Source organism: Sturnus vulgaris, chromosome 15 (genome assembly GCF_052056855.1).
Source record: "Sturnus vulgaris isolate bStuVul1 chromosome 15, bStuVul1.hap1, whole genome shotgun sequence".
In the NCBI taxonomy this organism is placed as follows: Eukaryota; Metazoa; Chordata; class Aves; order Passeriformes; family Sturnidae; genus Sturnus; species Sturnus vulgaris.
In genome coordinates this window covers 2,875,086-2,894,524 of record NC_142257.1, presented here as the reverse complement: position 1 = coordinate 2,894,524, position 19,439 = coordinate 2,875,086, and positions in this window count along the sequence as shown.

Below are 19,439 nucleotides of genomic sequence, written 5' to 3'. Positions count from 1 at the left end.
TAAAACTTTCAAATCACTCCATCTATAATAATGAAGTATTAATTTCTTACAGTGCTGTAAAGTGTATGGAGTATACTCCTTAAAATAGATTTTCATCATCTCATTGATGTTTTTCCATAAAGAATCTGCTTTTTGCCCTGAGGATATTCAATCTCAGGCCTTTCACCCACCACAGAAGCAGAGCAGAGAGCTTTATGATAAGCAGGAATTTTTTCAAGATTTATTCTGAGTCCTTCCTTGATAAGAAACCTGTAGTTTTTAGGGGTTAGAAGATCTATATATGAAAGCCTTGCAGTGGTTTAGGTCTAAGCAGCTCAGATTCCTGACTTCAGGCCTCATCTTAATTTCATATATTGAATTTAATTGATTTCAGTGGACTTATGATGACTTGCAGTGGGGGAGGTGGGTCAGGCCTCTCATTTCTGTTTTGATGGTGCAGTGAGATTCCATAAGCACCCAGATAAATCCAGTTCTGTGTGTGTGAGTCACTCCCTGCCTGGTGAGCTCTGCTCTTCTCCTGCCATTCCCTGCGTGCCAGAAGGGAGCTGGAACGAGATCAGGAGCTGTGGCATTGCACCAAGACAAAGGGAAAATGGAGACACACGTGGGACACTCCCCCAGGATCACCAGAGGACAAGAAATGACTTTTCCTCACCTGTCCCGTTCCTTCATCCACTCCTGGAGGAGCTGGGGATGGCTCTGACCTGGAACTCCCTCAGGAAAAGTGTCAGCTCAGTTCTCCAGGGATAAGAACAATCCCATGGGGATGGCTGCCATGGTCAGGCACCACATCTTAACCTTAATCTTAATTGATATTAACAATTATTAATTCTGGTGCCCACATGCATGAGACATTTGATTCACTCTCCAGCAGTGGGGGGGATTTCAAACCCCTTTTTCTGTGGTGGCTGATGGCCTCAAAATCCTCTCAGGTCCAGCCTGCAGCAGCTGCCAGTTTTGGATCCCAAAAGCTGTAGCTCTTTACTCAACAACATCCCAAGTACCTGAGCAGCACTGACCTTATCACTCCAAAAATCACCCAGCAGGCAAAGCCTCTGTCAAATATAAATTCAAATTAATTTCAGGAACTATGAAATATAGACCTATTGGACTCAATTAAACCCCAAGTATTTAATTTGTGCAAACACAGGGGTAATTAACTCTTCCAAGTCCCAGGTTCTTGTGTGTGCAGCAATTCCAGTTGCTCTCGAGAGAGCCACGTGTGTGGTGACTGTGCTAAAAAGAGAGAGAAAGGACAGCAACACACATGGACATTTTTAGGGAAAAAAAGGCCAATTTATTGTACAGCCAGCCCGGATTTAAAGTGTGTTAGTGCAGCCAGGACAGGACAGGAGCTCATGGGACAATTGGGAAAAACATCCTTGGGACAGGACCTCAGGATGTGTCCCACGGGAAAGACGCCAGGGGTTAATGTTGGTGATGAATTCCACTCTGTTTGTCACCATGTTCTCACCCTGGGAGACTCCTCCCTAACTGAAGCTGCAGTCAGCTTGTCAGCCTGGGAATGGAGCTGAGAGTCAGGAGAAATCCAGGCCTGGAAAGGAATTTCCAAGCTGTAATTTCCCAGCTCTGTGAATGTGTGTGTCCACACACGTGTAATCATGGATTTCTGCCTGCTGAAAATGCTCCTGGAATGAGGGAAGTGGGCTTTGATTGCAGTCCTGGTGCTGCTCAGGGTTTGCAGTCCCCTTCTGTCCCCCCTGTGCCCTTCTTCCATCCCTTGCAGTGCTGCAGAGCCAGAGCTTGGTCTGAGTCCTTCCCCCTCTGCTGCCTGCCTGGGGATGTCAAACCTGGTGATGTTTCATTTGGTGACATCCCAAAACACTCCTGCAGTGGGAGATGAACCAGGGACTGAGACCATGACAGAGAATTCTGCACTTTGGGAGCATTGGTGCTTTCCCAAAGGGAAAGGCTGTATCCCATTGTGTCTGGGATAATCCTCAGCCTTTCCACTGGAGAGTTTTGTGCTCTGCATCCCTTTGGAGAATGAGCTGCAGGATCAGGAGCTCTGCCAGCACGGCTCTGCTCTCAGCACAAATGTCAAATGTCTCTTTGCACACTTCAGAGTGACCTGCTGCCTCTGAGATCACACAAACCCAGAGCTCTCTGCATTTCCCTGCTGCCTCTCCTCGGTGTTTTCGAGCACTTTACAAAGCTGCAGGAGGAACTTTCAACTCCCCCTCCCCAGGAAATGTATGCCCTGCACTGCTGAGGCACTAAGAAGTGAATTGATTGAATTGAAGTCACACCACATCCTTGGCAGAGCTGTGGAGGGAACCCGGGAGATCTGGGGAGGGAAGCCCTGCTCAGTCTTGGGGGGGTTTGAGGGGCAGGAGATTTCAGCAGCACAGAAATGTCACTGGGCTCTGCTCATAAACAACTTTTGCATCTCTCTCGGGACACCCAGCAGATGACAAAGCTACAAATAGGGATGAGAATCTTGTGGAGGAGGGGATTTCAGTAATGCCAAGTGGCAGCTGAGATATTGGGTGATTGTATTGCAGAACAGGGGGTTTGTCCTCGATCATCCACGATTTTCCCAGTTCACACAGTTAAGGGCTCCGTGTCTCTCCCTGAAAGATTTTGTCTTATAATTCAGAGAGTGGATAAAAAACCAGAGTGGGAGACCAGAAAAAGGGAAATGATGCATCTCCCCTCATGGAAAACAGAAAACTTTGCTTTTGTAACAATTCTTGTAAAAAAGGGAAAACAATAAATAAGAGAATTGCAAGGCTGGAGAAGACAAACTTAAATCTGAATCAAAACTTGAGCATGCAAGACTTGAAAGGGAACTTGTTTCTTTTTTTTTTTTTTTTTTTTTTTTTTTTTTTTTTTTTTTTCTCTTTTTGCCTCCTGGAAAGATCTTGAGTAAATAAAGCCTGGCACAAACCCTCCTGCTCCAGAAACACGTTTTGAAGTAGGATGAAATCAACACGTTGAGGTGCTATTTATGTATTAATTAGTCAAATTAGCTGAACCAGAAGGAATCATACAGCTCAGAATGTCGTTTGTGGCTTCCTGTGCCAGCCATGGGACACCTGAATTTGACCTTGAGCAGCCTCACACAAGGCTCTAAAAGGGAAAATAACTTCCTTTTTTTTCCCTTTTTTTTTTTTTCCTTTTTTTTGTCTACTCTTCCCCCCCCCCCCCATTCTTTTTTTTCCTTGTTGCCAAGATTTCTGACTCACAGCACATGGAGATGGAATTAGTCACAAACTATTCCCTGTTTTCCAGATAAACTCACAGGCTGGGGCTTCATGGTCAACAGCACAACCAGGTGGAGTGCAGGGTAGATGAGAACCAAGCACTGCCATAAAACCTCCACATCACTGCTTGTTTTATCCTCACTGGCATCTTTTTGTGTTGTTTTCTATAAAGGAAGGGCATTATTTTAAAGTTCTTTATATTCATGGATTTGTCCCCTGTGAGTTTTCCCAGGCCAACACACCAAATGTGCTGCTCCTGGGGCAGATTTGATCCTCAGCTGGGAAAGGTGAAGCTCCTGCCTTGTTGCAAACCTCTCAAGGTACAGGAGGCAGCCAGGAAAGGTTCAGAATCATTTCCTGCAGCCAGGGCACCACCTTTTCTCTGCCACACCATTCCTGGTGGAATGTTTGCTTTCCCCCACTCAGGGAGGGTTTCTGTCCAGCCCTGTGCCCTCAGCTGCTGCCAGCTCAAAATCAGGTCCAGCTCAAAATCAGGTCCAGCTCAAATTCAGATCCAGCTCAAAATCAGATCCAGCTCAAATTCAGATCCAGCTCAGAAGGCAGAAAGAGAATTCCATCCCCATCACCAAGGAACCTGTTTGGTTCAGAGAGACCCCTGAGCTGCAGCCAGAATTGCCCTGAAATGGATCCCATATGGGATTTTATGGGTGCCACGTGAAGAGTGGGCACTGAACCCATTTGGGATTTTATGGGTGCCAAGTGAAAAGTGGGCACTGAACCCAATTTGGGATTTTATGGGTGCCAAGTGAAGAGTGGGCACTGAACCCAATTTGGGATTTTATGGGTGCCAAGTGAAAAGTGGGCACTGAACCCAATTTGGGATTTTATGGGTGCCAGTGCAATGTGGGCACTCCAGGCTGGATCAGCTCAACTCCAGCTCTTCTCCTGCTCCCAGCTCAGCTCTGACCTTGTGGCCAGGCTGGCAGTGCCCCAGGGCAGCCATCTCTGCCTTGCTCAGATTTTGGACACAAAATCAAGACTCCCTGAGCTCCTGCTGCTCACCCAGGCAGGAGTCCAGACCTGGACTGGAATCCAGGCTGTCACAGCCACCAGCTCCAGAGGCAGCAAAACCAGAGCTCCCTCGGGAGCATTGGCACCTCTGACTTGCACTGGGAGCTGTGGGGAGGAGATGTTGGCCCTGATTTATTGCTGTGCATGTTGATAGCAAGCCTGTGGTGCTTTCTTTCCAAAATACCTTCATTTTCAAGTGTACTGGCACACGTGTCCCCACCCTTGGAAGTGCAGCTGGCTCGAGGGGGGAGAAGATGTTGCCGTTTTCAAGCAAGTTGCAGCATTAAGCAACCACCTTGGATAAGGAGGCAACAAGATTTAACCTAAAAGGAACTGCAGGAGATCTGAAAGCAGGAGGCAATTATGCAAATTGCAATTGGAACGGGATTACTCGGGCTGGAGCCATTTAGTGCAGCACAGGCTGGGAAGGTGGGATGTGCCAGGGGCAGTGGGGCTGGACATTCCTGGGATGTGCCACTGCCTGTCCCTGGAGATGCCACAGCTGCAGGCACAGCACAGAGGGAGCTGGCAGCTGGACAGGGCAGCACCAATCCCTTGTGATCCCCATCCTCATCTCCTTCACCGTGGAAGGACAAAGGAATTCCTAAAAGTGCAGGACAAGAAACCCTATGGCAAGAAGAGAAAGAAAATGAGCTGGATTGTTGCTGAGCCAGCCAGGACTTGGCTTATTTTTGGGAAGGAAGGTCCCAGAATGTTTTCATGGCTGTGCCCAGGCAGATTGAAAGGGTTTTGCACCATCCAGCCCTACCCAAATGTGCTGCTGGATATGGAGGAAAAAGCTCCACTGGAAAGCTGGGTTCTTCCCAGAAGGAAAACACCCTGGTGGTTGTCATCTCTGGATGTTGTTTTTGGGATAATTCACCCAGCATTCCCAGAGCTGCCCACTTGGGCATTCAGGCATGATGAATCTTCCCAAACATCTCTGGGTTTTGAAGAGAAAAAAAAAAAAAATCAATGAAAGGTGACTTCATAGCTCCCTTAAAATAGAAGGAATGGATAGCAACTCGTTAAGCTCATAAATATGGGATAATATGTGCTGAAAGTAATTGTTATCATCAAATGTGGTTAAAATTAGTCACCAGCAAGTTAAAACTAAGCCTTACATCCAGGTTCCTTGATGAAATGCTCTTGCTACTGTGTGAAGTGCAGAATAAGAGAGTGAGTGAGTACAGGATAAAAGGTCCTCAGTGGTTTGGCTTTTTTTGGACAATGCTAACAGAGAAGGGAATTTCACACTCAGGCATCAGCAAAAGTCAGTGAAACTTCAGCTTCTGACCTCAGCCAAAAGCAGGGAAAACAAAATTTAGATTTTCAAATCTCAAAATGCTGATGGCAATTGGGCTGTTCAAGCTATCTCTTTCTGCCTCTGCAATCTGGGGTTCTTTTCCAGAATCACAGAATTATGGAATCATTTCGGTTCAAAAAAACCCCTTAAGCTCATCCAGCCCAAGCTGTAACCCAGCACTGCCACTGAAGTGTCTCTGAGTGCCACAACTGCCCAGCTTTTGATCTCACACTTCCCTGGGCAGCCCATTCCAGAGCTTGACAACCATTTCCATGGAGGAATTGTTGGTAAACCCCAATCTAAAGCTCCCCTGGCCCAGCCTGAGGCCGTTCCCTCTCCTCCTGTCCCTGTTCCCTGGAGCAGATCCCCATTCCCTGGCTGTCCCCTCCTGTCAGGGACTTGTGCAGAGCCAGAAATTCCCTCCTGAGCCTCCTTTTCTCCAGTCTGAGCCCCTTCCCAGCTCCTTCAGCTGCCCCAGACCTTTCCCCATCTCCCTTCCCTTCCCTGGATCCAGGATGGGTCACCCATCACAGCAGCTCAGAGCTCGGTCCTTGGCGTACCAGCTGCAAAAGGGACACGCAAAATCATTAGAAAACAGCAAAACTGACTTTTAATTTTTCTGTCCAAGACCTTTGCGAAGATCCTTTGTGTTTTAAGGTTTCATTTGTCCCGGATTTCTGTGCCTGTGAGCCGTGCACGTGCTGTGGGACGTTGGCTCTCCCATCCCCTGACAGACCTGGGCACACCTGAGGCTGAACTCACTGGAAAATGAGGTTTGTTCTGAACTCTCCCTGCCAAAGCTTCATTAAGTTAAAAGAGGTACAATTATAACTTGCCTTGCACCAGGAAGGGCAGGTACAAAGCTTCATCCTGCAGTGTTTTGGACGGGATCCTTGGAAATCTCTAGATTCTGAGTGGAAATGACTCTTCGAGCTTTTCTAAGTAGTTTTGCTGTAAAAGAGTGATTTGCACGTAATCAAAGCCTCTTAAACACCCAGGCTGGCTGCCCTGAGGAGACTCCTTTAAGCTGCTGGTTTCATACCCTGCTCAGGACTGGGCAAAGCAAACCCCCAAATGATGAATTTAGTGTAATGTGAATATTGACAGACTGCTAATTATTCATGGGTGCTTGTCATGTGGGGCTTAAAAAACCCAAAAACCCCACCACAAACTTGATTTCCCTCAGTCCTCTCCTGACAGAGAGTTTTGTCCTAAGTGAGGAACGACTCCCCAGCTGATTTAAGGACTCCCACACAACCAAGGAAAATCGCTGAGGTTTTGTGATAAGTTCCCTCATGCTGCTCCCTCCACTGAAAATCAGTGTTTGCAGTCCTAGGAGTTGGCACCAGTTTTTCCCCCTGCAATTCCAGTAGCTAAAATTCTGTCAGACTCGAAGCACTCAGGGCAGCCACTGAGTGAGGGTAAAATAAAGGTCAGAGAAAAGCAGATAAAGCCTCATTTTTAACCTGCCCTAGGAAAACTGGGACCCCCTTAGGAAATACATCTCTGAATTCTGCCTGTTACACTCTGGTTGTGGCAAAAATCTTCTTAAACTCACAAACCCACTCAGAGCCCAGCAAGAAAAGCAACATGGTCAGTGTGTGATGGATAATTTCAGAGTATTGGTTTTGTAGGTAGCAATTTGCAGTTGTACACTGGAGTTATACAAGTGAGAAAAATGTTATTCTTCCTCTCCAAAAATAATCTTTTGCTACTTGGGGTTAGGTCGGTGTAGTCCTGAATCTCTGTGAATGTAGTTGCAATTCCTGTTTAATAAAACTCCAGAGGTGATCTCGTTTTATCAGCCTTCATCTGTAATTAAGGCATTTAATATTCAAACTCTTTGATGTCATGTCATCTTTGAAACATAAATAAGAAGTTTGTCTCCATCTTCGAAATTAAGATAAATGAGTTGGAAGGGCAAGTCCCCAGAGAAAATTTTAAAAGCTATTTGAGTATTTTAATAGCTACCAAAAAGAAATAAAAAAATAACAACACTGGTATTAAAAAAACACATTAGTAGAAAGCTTAAAGGAGTTTTATAGGAAGTGAACAAGACAAGTTCCATCTGAGCAGAGGAACCTGGGCACAGGCAGGGTTATCACTGTTTGTTGTTGGGGGTTTTTTTTCTGGTCCAGGTGATTTGTTTGTAGTGAGGATCTCAAAGCACTGCAATGAATTCCCAGTCACCCTCCCCGTTGCTATCAGATGGCAAAACAAGTCCTGGCACCCCATGGAGCTGTGCCTGATGTGCTGAGATCCCCAGGACAGCCCCTGTGGCTCTGCCCTGATGTTTCATAAGGAAATCAGTGGGAATGGGGCACCCACTCTGCCCCAAATGCTGGCTCTGGATGGGGCTCCACAGGGGATGTCTGAGGAAAAAGGGATCCAAGGTGGGGCAGAGATCATCCCATGGGATCTGTGCTCTGGGTGATGCCTGGAGAGGCTCCCTGGAACTGAGGCTGGGCAGAGTTAAAGGAATAAAGCAGGGATTTATTAAAAACCCTTCAGAGGATTCACCTTGGGCAGTGCAAGAGCCTGGACATGGCTACACCCAAGATGGACCCCAAATCACGAGTTTCACACTTTTATCAGTTTGGGTCCATTTCCATTTTGGGGTTCAGTGTCCAATCCCAGCTCCAGGTTCTGCAGTCCCATCCTCCCAGATTCTCTCCTCCAGTCGCTGCTGTTTGCACTTTTTGGGGCTGGAGCTGCAGCGTGTCCTTGGTTGTGGGGCTGGAAAAGGATTGTTCTGTGTGCCTGAGCTGGGAGGAGAACTTGGAACACTTGATATGGAGTTCAGAGTTCTATCCTAGTGCACTGCAGAGCCTGGGAAATATAAAAGCTAAAACTTCAGGCATCATGGGGAATGCTCTCCTCACTCCTTTTCTTCCCCTCAGCTGCCCCTGGAGTGAATCCCCCCCAGGTCCAACTGGAATTTGCACCAGCAGAGCCAGGGCTCCAGAGCTCGCTGATGTCAGGGCTCAGCCACACCACTGTCCTTCAGTCCCACTCACAGCCACTCAAGGATGTGCAGTGTCTTTCCTGCCATCACTCTTCCCTTCAAACTTGTCAGAAATCTCTCATGTTCTCCTGGCTCCAGGCCCACTTCCAGCCTCTTCATCCCTGTGCTGGGATCCCTGGATCTCAGCCAGCTGGGATGGGAGCTCTCCTCCTGCCTGCTTATAATTAGAACGTGCACACGTTGAAGTTTGTTTTCTTCCCAAAGCCTTTATTGGAGGCTTGGTGTGTAGGAGGGCAGGCACACAAATCCTGTTATTTGTAGGTTCAGAGCGCTGCGTGGGAGGAAGATACAGAAATCCCATTAGTCATTAATAAGATTTTAGAACAGATTCCTTAGGCAAGACTTGGAAAAGCTCTTCCTGGCTGCCTTCTGATGGTATTTAGGTCTTCCATTGCCCCACCAGCCCATGTCCAGTCAGGCTGAGAGTGCCCTCTCCTCTTCCTCCCTTGCAGCACAGACTTTCTTTTTATTTCTGCTTTGAATCCTGCAGAATTCTTCCCAGTTTGCAAAAATTTGCCACCACTGTGAATTATATCAAGAAAATGAAGCAGCAACATTTGCATTAAGGCCTTGCTTTGAGCTCTGCACTATGGTCTGCACAGACCCTCTTTCAACCCTAAAAGATGAATAATTCTCCCTGCCCCAAACTTTTAATTTCCAGGTGTAAACTGGAAAAGTTTCCTGGTCTAAACGAGTTCTTGGAATTAAAGGTAAAAAAAAACCCCAACAATATCCAGAACTTTTGATCCTGTGAGGACCTGGCCTCTTTTAGATGTTTTTGGCTGAATTTCTACGTGACTGTGCATTCCTCTCTCCTGGACACAAGCCAAGGTGATTGATTGGAGCACTATTAATCACACAAGACCAAGGCATGATCTCAGTGAAGTTCACAGAGGAGCTCTGAACAGTAAATACACGAGGAAGAACAGGTCAAGTGCCAAAGAGATGAGTAGAGCCTGCCCTGAAGTGATTGTATTCCAAAGGCACAAGGGAAGAGGGGAAAAAAAAAAAAAAAAAAGCCAGACAAGACACAACACATCCAGAGTGGGAAGTGGGTATTCAGGCTTGAATGTTTCTTGAAATAGGTGGGGTGTCAGTGGCAGTTTGCTAAAAACAGTGTGGGAGCTTGGCTCAGAGCAGAGCTCCTCTTGGCAGGTGGGGCTGGGAAAGGCTGCCAAGATTTTTGGGTGAAGGAGACACAAGGATTGGTGCCTGATCCTTGGGCAGAACTGTCACCCAATGGCTGATATTCCATTTTCTCCAAGCCCATTTTGACACCTGTTTCTTCCTGGGTTGGATTTTTCTCCACTTGCTGGATTAGGTGAGGCTGCCCAGTTATCTGCAAGCCTGGCTTTAACACGACACCTTCAGCAGCTTTCCCCTTGTCTAAAGGAGTTTTTGGGGGCTTGGACCAGCTCCTACCTCAGGATCTGCAGCTTTTCCTGTCCCCTGGGACTCGGGGGGCTCCAGGGAACTCCTGGCAGGATCCCCTCCCAGCCAGGAGACCTCTCTGCTGCCTGGGATGTGTTTCCCATTAAGCACCAGATGAATTTTCCATCTTTTCTCAGCAGCTCCTCTAAACTGGGGGATTCAAATCCCCAAATTCCCAGCTCCAGAGCCCCATGTGAGCAGGATTCAAATCCCCAAACTCCCGGATCCAGAGCCCCATGTGAGCAGGATTCAAATCCCCAAACTCCCGGATCCAGAGCCCCATGTGAGCAGGATTCAAATCCCCAAACTCCCAGCTCCAGGAGCCCATCCTGGAGTGCAGAGAGCCTCGTGTGGGTGGCAGTGGAGTTGTTCCAGTGTCTGCCCCGTTTGTTTAAACAATTGCTGCATGGCTGGTTTGGAATTTACAAGTATTTAGGAAGTTTTGAGATGCCCAGACTGGAAATGCTGGTATCTCTTCCAGCCTCTGCCTGAGCTAAGGTGTTGTTTCACAGCCATTCAGGTGAGGGAAAAGGTTCCTGCTGTTGTTCTGCTCCTTTGCTGGTTTTTTTTGCCTGGGAGATGAAGAATCCTTTTAGACATGGAGCCTTTCATGCTTTGCTTCATCCACTTGAACCTTTCCTTCCAGACTTCAGGCATACAAGAAAAAACCCAGATGTCTTAAGAATAAAAAAAAAAAAAAAAGCCCCCAAACCCCCAGCTTTACATGCACTTGGATCTTTCATTTTATAAAAACAGTCAAGCCACAACCACAAGATTTCACAGATAAGAGAAAAAATGTGGATTGTACTTAATTCAATATTATAAAGAAATGCTCTTACAGGGAGACTGCAAGCTGAGCCAAAGCCAGACCAAGACTGCTGACTGATCTGAAAAATGTGAATATTATTCACACTGGGACACCACATCTCATAATGCTCCATGTGTGCTATAGTATATAATTATGAAATGTTTGCATTAAGTAACTTGGGTGCCTAAATACAGATGTTCCTTATTGACATTAATTGGACTTGACATATCTTTGGCCTGCTTTCTAGCAGTCACCAAAGCATGCATTTCCACTTTACCGTACATATTCTAAAGGAGCTCTGTTCCATATCCAGCTTATTAACAGAGAAAAACATTAGTGCCTCAGCTATCTGTCACAGAGCTCAGGTAAAAATGCAATTGCTTTGGGTTAGAGAGTGTGGTTGCTGGGGACTGACCACAAACATTAATTTCTGCTCTTTTTTTATTTTTATTTACAGTGAAAGCTGTCCCTGAGACTTAGAAAGTGATTTTTTTTTTTCTTTCCAGAGCTGTCAATGCATTGTGGTGCCTTTTGCTCGGGTTTTTTTATTGCTGTGGCTCAAATGTCAAGTTTCTGAGGAAGAAAGGAAAGAGAGAGAGAAAGAGAGAAAGAGAGAAAGAGAGAAAGAGAGAAAGAAAGAAAGAAAGAAAGAAAGAAAGAAAGAAAGAAAGAAAGAAAGAAAGAAAGAAAGAAAGAAAGAAAGAAAGAAAGAAAGAAAGAAAGAAAGAAAGAAAGAAAGAAAGAAAGAAAGAAAGAAAGAAAGAAAGAAAGAAAGAAAGAAAGAAAGAAGGAAGGAAGGAAAGAAAGAAAGAAAGAAAGAAAGAAAGAAAGAAAGAAAGAAAGAAAGAAAGAAAGAAAGAAAGAAAGAAAGAGAAAGAAAGAAAGAAAGAAAGAAAGAAAGAAAGAAAGAAAGAAAGAAAGAAAGAAAGAAAGAAAGAAAGAAAGAAAGAAGGAAAGAAAGAAAAAAAGAAAGAAAGAAAGAGAGAAAGAGAAAGAAAGAAAATGAAAGAGAGAAAAAGAAAGAAAGAAAGAAAGAAAGAAAGAAAGAAAGAAAGAAAGAAAGAAAGAAAGAAAGAAAGAAAGAAAGAAAGAAAGAAAGAAAGAAAAAGAAATATTTCCTTATTTCTCATGTAAAATATAAGTGCCTTTTGCACTTGTTAGTTTAACTGTTTTGCATTACTCTGCAGTGATGTCTCATCCCAGTATCTGGAGAAAAAGCTGAAATATTAAATTTAAACAAGGGTGCTCATAGTTGTAAACTTCACCTGGCCAGTTCCAAACAGGTTCTCCAAAAGAGAACCCAAAAATCCAGTTTTTATCCTTTGAGAAAATCCTCAGATTGAGAGCTCAGTTTCTTCATGGTCCCTATGGAACCTTAGGTTTGGACCAAACCTTTCCAAACATTTTTTTTTTTTTTTTTTAAGGAAAGATCAGCTTGGTCTTGACATTTCCCTCTTCATTTGTAACTTTCAGCTGCTTTGTGGATGAGTGGGAGGTGTTGCAGGGGAAGTTTGTGCTTTTAAGTGAATGCAGAGATGAAAAGACATTTGAAGTTCAGTCTAGAAATTCAGACATGAAAATTTATTCTCCTGATATTGAGGAGAAAATTCCTATCCCTATCATCCCAGGCAGTTCATGGAGCAGGAGAGTTCCCTCTTGGAAAATCCTGGTTAAAATCAAGAAGAATGGAAATGAAAGTGCCCAGAGCAGAGTCTGAGATTACTCAGATCCCTCCTTGTGAGAAAGAAGAAAATCTTGCCTTTAGTGAACCAAACAGTGAAGGTACAAATGTTTTCTGACTTAAATTCAACTTCCCCAAAAGAACAGAAATCTCCCCTAAAGAAAAATACCTGCTCTTTCCCATAATATAATAAATAGATAATATATTATATATCTTTATTATATCAATATATCAATAAATATATAAATATAAAGATATATTATCTATGATCTTGTATATAAATATAAAAATAAATATATATTATAATATATATTCTATATATTATATATTCATTATTATATATTATATATTATATAGTATATATTAATTATATATTCCTAATTATATATTCATTATATATTATATACTATATATTTTATATATTATATACGATATATTTTATATTTTATATTATATAAGGACAACTTTCCACATTAGAGGATCTTTTTTCTTCTAAAATAAAAAATGAGTTTAAAGTGATTCAGAGGTTTTGCTGACTGAAAAAGAGAGCTGAGAGCTTTTGCCTGACTGAAGGAATAACAAGGAATAACATTACTCTCCTTTTTAGCAAAATGCCACTTTCCATCCTAAAACTGATGGTCTATAAATAGATATTAATTAAAAAAAAAAAAAAAAAAAAAAAGCATTTTCTCTTTGATGCTGCCATTGCCAATTATCACAACTCCAAGAATCTCCTGCTTGGGATATGAGATTAAAAGGGAACTTCCCAATTGCAAACACTGATTTAAAGGGAAAATGGCAAATCTGGGAACAGAGCTGAAAAGCTCCAGCCTGGAATATTTTTCTTTTTATTTTCTATTTATTTTCTTATTTTATTTTTCTATTTATTTTCTTACTTTCTCAATATGTGTCCCACACCACTCAGATTTGCCTGGTGCTGAGTGGGAATTCCTTCCCTCTCCTATAGGCCCTTCCAAATGGCCAATCAATTCCTGACAAAATAATCTACAGTTCATCTCAGGAAGTTTTTGTCCAGGCATGTCCATTAATGGACTGATGATTTGCTGTCATTTATGAATTAAGAAAAAAAAAAAAAAAGAGCTTTTTATGTTCAGCCTGCTTTTAAATGAACAAAGTGACAATTCATAACTAGCAATGTGCTAAAACCTCAAAATCATTCAATGGCTCAGGTAAGCAAATGTTCTGCTCCAATTTAATTCCTATTTTATTTACTCCAAACCTGCCCTTCTCAGCCCATCCCTGTTACTGCCACCAGCAAAATTCTACAAAATTCTACAAGCAAACACTTCCACAAGCTGCTGGTTTTTCAGCAGTGTGTCTCTCTATGAAAACAAATTTTATTTTCTCCAGGGCTTTTTCCTCTGCTGGAGGTTAATTTTTATTTTCCACCTTGACGATGGGAACCCCAAGCCAACCGAATGAACAGAATTTCTGTCTGAATGTCTTCACACAGAGGCACAGTTAAGATCTGAGAGAATGCAGCTGGTAATTAGTTCTGACCACAAGATCTGCAGCAGTAAATCCTGTTCATCTCTGACACCATTCCAGCCAGGAATTTTTATACAAATCCATGAAAGCAAAAAGGTTCTTTAAGGCCACAAACAGCACATGAATAAAACAATTCCACTCCTCTGTGAGGCTGCACTCAATTTATTTCCAGTGCTGGGCTGCCTTGTCAGGGAATATCAGACAAAGGAATTAGGAGACAAAAAACAATCTTTGCCTTCCAAGTCACTTATCCTCTCAGAGCACACCCTGATGTGCCTTGTGCTGGATTTTACATTCTGGGAAACCACCACAGATTTGGGTAGAGCAGGCAGAGTGCCCAGAATTCTTTCCAAGTTTGGGGAATGGGCCCAGAAGTCTTTAAGTGATGAATCACCTCAAATTCTCTATAATGGCCCTGGCAGCAGCCAAGACACAAAGTTCACCTCTCCTTGTCCTGCAGCTCCAGGGTGCCAGGAATCAGGAAAATAACGCAGGAATCACAGCCAGATAAACTGGACCCCCATGGATTTGGGAGGGAAAACACAGGGTAATTAAAAGATCAAGGTGACCCGAGTAAATCAGCTCAGTTCCAAGGGCTGGGACAGGTTTCCCTTCCTGCAATCCTCCTGTCCTGCCCATCCCAAGCTGGGGTGGCTCAGCCTCTGCACCAGGGCATGGGCAGCAGAGCAAACAAAAAATTACATTTCTTGCTTTTAACCCCGAATTATTCCAGTCTGGCCAGTGGCTTTGTTGTCCCTTGGCCATCCACCCCTCTGGGCAGCACAAACCTGCAGGGGGGCAGGTGAGGGTTTGTCAGAATTCAGCAAAACCCAAAAAGCAAGTGAGGAATGCTGCAGCCAGGTCCTGGCTGCAATGTTTGGAGCTGTGGATGTGCTGCTGCCATCGTGGCCCTGGTGAGAAAGATGGGCTAGAACAGAAAGAATCTATGGAGCAAATAACCCAAATAAACCAAAAAAAAACCCCCAAATAAATCCAAATAAACCTCGGAGGCAGCAGCACTGAGCCTGCCACGGGCTCCCCCTCCCACAGGTGATTTCCAGGTGGATCTGCAGCCCTGCTTTGGTGTCTCAGGGGGGCCTGGTGGGAGCACAGGCAGCTGAGATAACACAGCCCCTCTGTCTGGAAAAGTTCTTCATGTGTGCATTCAAAGCCAGAGTCAGGGAGGGTGGGAAAGTGTTTGGATACATTTGGGTTCAGGTAGTTTCAAAAGGCAGTAAGAAATCAATTTATTGCTCGTTTCTCCTCCCCTGGATGTATCCTGGGGATCTGTCAGCAAACAAATGACAACTTTAATGGCCCAGCCTGCCTTTATTCCTGCTAAAACTGGCATCACAGGCACCTGGGGATGAAGGCAGTGAGTTAAGAAAATGCTAAATTTCTCTAAAATGCTAATTTTTTTTTTTTTTTAATACTAAATGCTGCAGATTTTGCAGGCCACCTTTCAACTCCACACATTTTTAAGGCTTTCCTTTCAGAGCTACCTGTATGGTGCATTTCTTATTATTATTGATATTATTATTGATGATATTATTATTATTGATAATATTATCTCTGATACTATTATTATTATTATTATTATTATTATTATTATTATTATTATTATTATTATTATTATTAATGCATCACAGTGGCCAGCACTGAACACTTTTCCCTTTTGCAGGAGCTCTGAGCAAAAGCAGTGTCAGGAAGGGAGCAGTTCTGTTTTGGCCAGAGTTTATTCAGAGCAAACAGGCACTGCTGGCCGAGGCTGGAGAGCCCAAATTTCCTGAGGAGAAGAATCAGAGCAGCTCTCAGTGTTCTGAGCGAGGTCAGGCAGGTGCCCAGGAGCTGCAATAAGCTCAGGAGCTGGAATGAAGCCTCTGATGCTCAGGAAGTAGAAGAGGCAACTCCCAAAGGTGTCTATGGACAGGCTCTCCCCAGGACAGCAGCTGGAGCATGATTTGCCCAAATTATTCATTTTGGGGCTGCTGGGAGTGATGGAGTGCAGAGCCTGGGGCTCACAATGACAGCAATCACAATTTCCAGTGCTGGAGGGGGGTCCTGGGGGTGGCTGCAGGCTCACAGGGAGGGGGTGTGGGGCTGTGAGCTGGGCTTTGCACCACTCATCAGTGGTTTGGCATCAGTTTTATTTGGTTTTCTTTAGAGCTGGGATTATCAGAAAGGTGATCGAGATGATTTTTGTGTTCTGGTTTGGATGTTGATTGTATTTTAGCAAAGAATTACAAAAAGTGTGACAGCACCTCCAGCTCCTTGCTAGAAATGGGGAAAATGGCTCCAGCTGAGCCTTTTAAAGCTAAACAAACCAATATAAATTTAACACTTATATTATTTATCCTTTTGACCCAATAATAGATTCCCACAACCCTTAGAGTGACATTGACCAACCAAAGGTCACTGCCTGAGTTCTGTGAAGAAGAAGGAAAAAGAAGAACAAAGAAAAAGACACCACCCAAAATTCTCCATCTTGTCCCATATCCACCACTATTCTATAAAAACCTCTAATTTAAACCCCATCACCCAGTGAAAATACAAACATCTAACCCACTGCACATTTGTGATTTCTCACTCATTATTCACATTTCCTAACTCATTATTTATATTTCCAAGCCTTCTCCAAGGTTCCAGCTCCAGAGCAGTGTTTTCCAGGGGGGTCTGTGCCTGGAAGCACAGAAAGCTCCAAAACTCCACATTTCTGGGATCCAACAGAGGTGGGGTTGTGTCTCCAGTGCTCCAGAGCTGCTGCTGTGTTGGGACCCTGAAGCCTGGGAGTTTGGAGTTTTCTGTGCTTTCTGACACTGCCCCCCAGCAGAACACTGCTTTTGAATTGAGGCCTTGGAGAAAGCTCCAAATTTGAGTGATGGAGTTAAAATCACTGGTGTGTAGTTAAAATAGAAGTGTGTGATTTCACAGGGTGAAGGATTTGGAATTTTGGGTTTTTATAATATAGTAATAGGTCTGGGGCAAGATGATAGTTTTTGGGTGTTGTCTCTTTCTGTCTTCTTTTTCCTCCTTATTCATAATTTTCAGGTGGTAATTTTTGGTTGGGTGGTTAGTGCTGCACTGCAGGCCACAGGAGTTTGGTTATTGGGTCAAAAGTATAAATAATAGAGGTGTGAGCTCTTTATTGGACTGTTTAGCTTTAAAAGACCTTGTAACAACTAAATTCAACTTCATTTTGCTCATTTTTAGCAGGTAGCTGGAAGTGTTGCAGAACTCTGTGTACTTTAGATAAGATTTAATAAACAACAAAGTCTGAATGAGAAATTAATCTCCTTCGTGTTTTTATCCTGACTCTGAGTGAAGGCAGAAGGAAATGAAGACAAGGCACTAATTAGGTGGTGCAGTTACCCCATTTACACTGCTGTGCTTCCCACTGCCACTGGTCACCAGCTCAGGCAGCAGCAGAGGGCTGGAAAAATTCCTAAAAAACTCCTAAAATCGCTCAGACAGCGGAGACTGCTGTTAGAGCTGGGAACAGCCAGCTCCCTTCAGTCCTGCAGCCACTTCTCCCCCAGTGCCAAACAGCAAAGCAAGCTTGAAGCACCTTTTTAAAAAATTTTTTTATTTTTTTTTAAGGCAGTATAAGTTTTCAAGGAGAAAAAAAAAAGGAAATATTGCGGTGGGAAAAGATGCTTATTTTGTTGGTTGGAAGGGAAAGTCTGGGAGGCAGCAATTTAAAAGGATATTGAAGGTACTTCGTGTCTGTCTCTTCCTGAATTTTCCTGGATTTCAGAAAAGGAGGGCTTTGTTGTAGGAGGAAAAAAACTAATGATCATTCAGCTTCTCCAGCATTTTACCTGCAGAAATGTCTGAAAGGAACTCAAGTCCCTGCCTTGCTCAGTGCAGGAGCCTCCAAAGGCAGAGGTGGAAGGGAAGGACTATTATAATTAATTATTTCTATTTCTATTTCTATTTCTATTTCTATTTCTATTTCTATTTCTATTTCTATTTCTATTTCTATTTCTATTTTATTTCTATTTCTATTTCTATTTCTATTTCTATTTCTATTTATATTTATATTTATATTTATATTTATATTTATATTTATATTTATATTTGTATTATTATTTTTTTTATTATTATTATTTTCCTGCGTTTTGACCCCATCCCACATTCCAGGCACAGGTCAAGTGCAGCACTTTATCTTCACTCCAGGGAGGAGCCTGAGCTGCTGTCTTTGATCTGTCCTGGGGTGATGAGCCTGATAATGTTTCCATCTGAGAGCACCAAAGCAAGTCAATAAATAGCAAAGCACAAAATTCCACCTCTCAGAAGGGTGGGAAAGCTCCAAGTCCCTGTTGTGTGGGTTTTTTTTCCCCCTTAAGAAGCAGCATTATTTAATGGGAGCATTAAATACGATTTCCACTTAAAAACTCTTTATCCAAATGCTCTGTCTTTTGATCAAAGGGGGTCCAAATAAGCACCAAATTTAGCTGAGAAATCCTCGTTTCCAAATTTTTCCTTTCTGCTGGAGTTTCTGGAATCAGGGTCTGCACAGATTTTTTTTTCCTCTGCAGAGTTTGATGTGCAGAGTGAAAAATGAAGTCAGGAGTAAGAGGCTGTCTCCAGACTGAATTCCTGATTTCAGGCTCAATTACAAACCACAGGAAAATCTGTTTCATCCCTGAAGAGAGGGGATGATTTTCCTTGGGCAGCCTCAGGAGCTGATCATGGACAAAGTGTGGCTTCCAGAGCCTCTGCTTGGATCCAGCAATAGGAGAAAAGGTGTTTGGAGCAGCTCTTGGATCTTTAGATATCTCTTAGGGAAGGTCTTGTCTGTATTTTGAATTTGTGATAGTGGAAACTCATAGGGAATTAATGGATCATTATTAATGGATAATTAATTCAACGGAATTAAAGGATAATTGGCACAATAGCTCCAAAAAGCAAGGCAGACCAATAAGACCTTAAATTGCTTCAAGAATACAACCCCAGACAGAAGCAGGAGGAGTCACTTCCCCTTGGTAAAAGCTTGTTGTAATTAAATTGCTTTCCTATAAAAAGCTGCACTTATTCTTTGTGAAACTGAGGATCCAAGAGAAGAAGAGAAAAAAAAAAAAAAAAAGAAACAAATCTGGGGCAGCTCCAGCACTTCCTTCACCCTTATGGAGGCGCCCAAACCTCCAGAATTCTGCTGAACTGTCTCCAGGCAGGCAAATAAAAGTTCCCATCAGCACATTTGCACAAAACGGTGCAAAAATGGAACAACAGCAATTTCCTATTGCACAATTCCTTTCTCAGAGCGCTCCTCCCTCCCTCCCTCCCTTTTCTCCTGCAGCTCTGGACCTCGTGCAGGGGGAGTCTGGACATTTTTAATCCCAGTGTCCCCCTCAGGACTCAGCCTTACAAACATTCTCTGGTCCCCTGTGAGCAGGAGAACGTCTTGGGCTGTTTGTTTA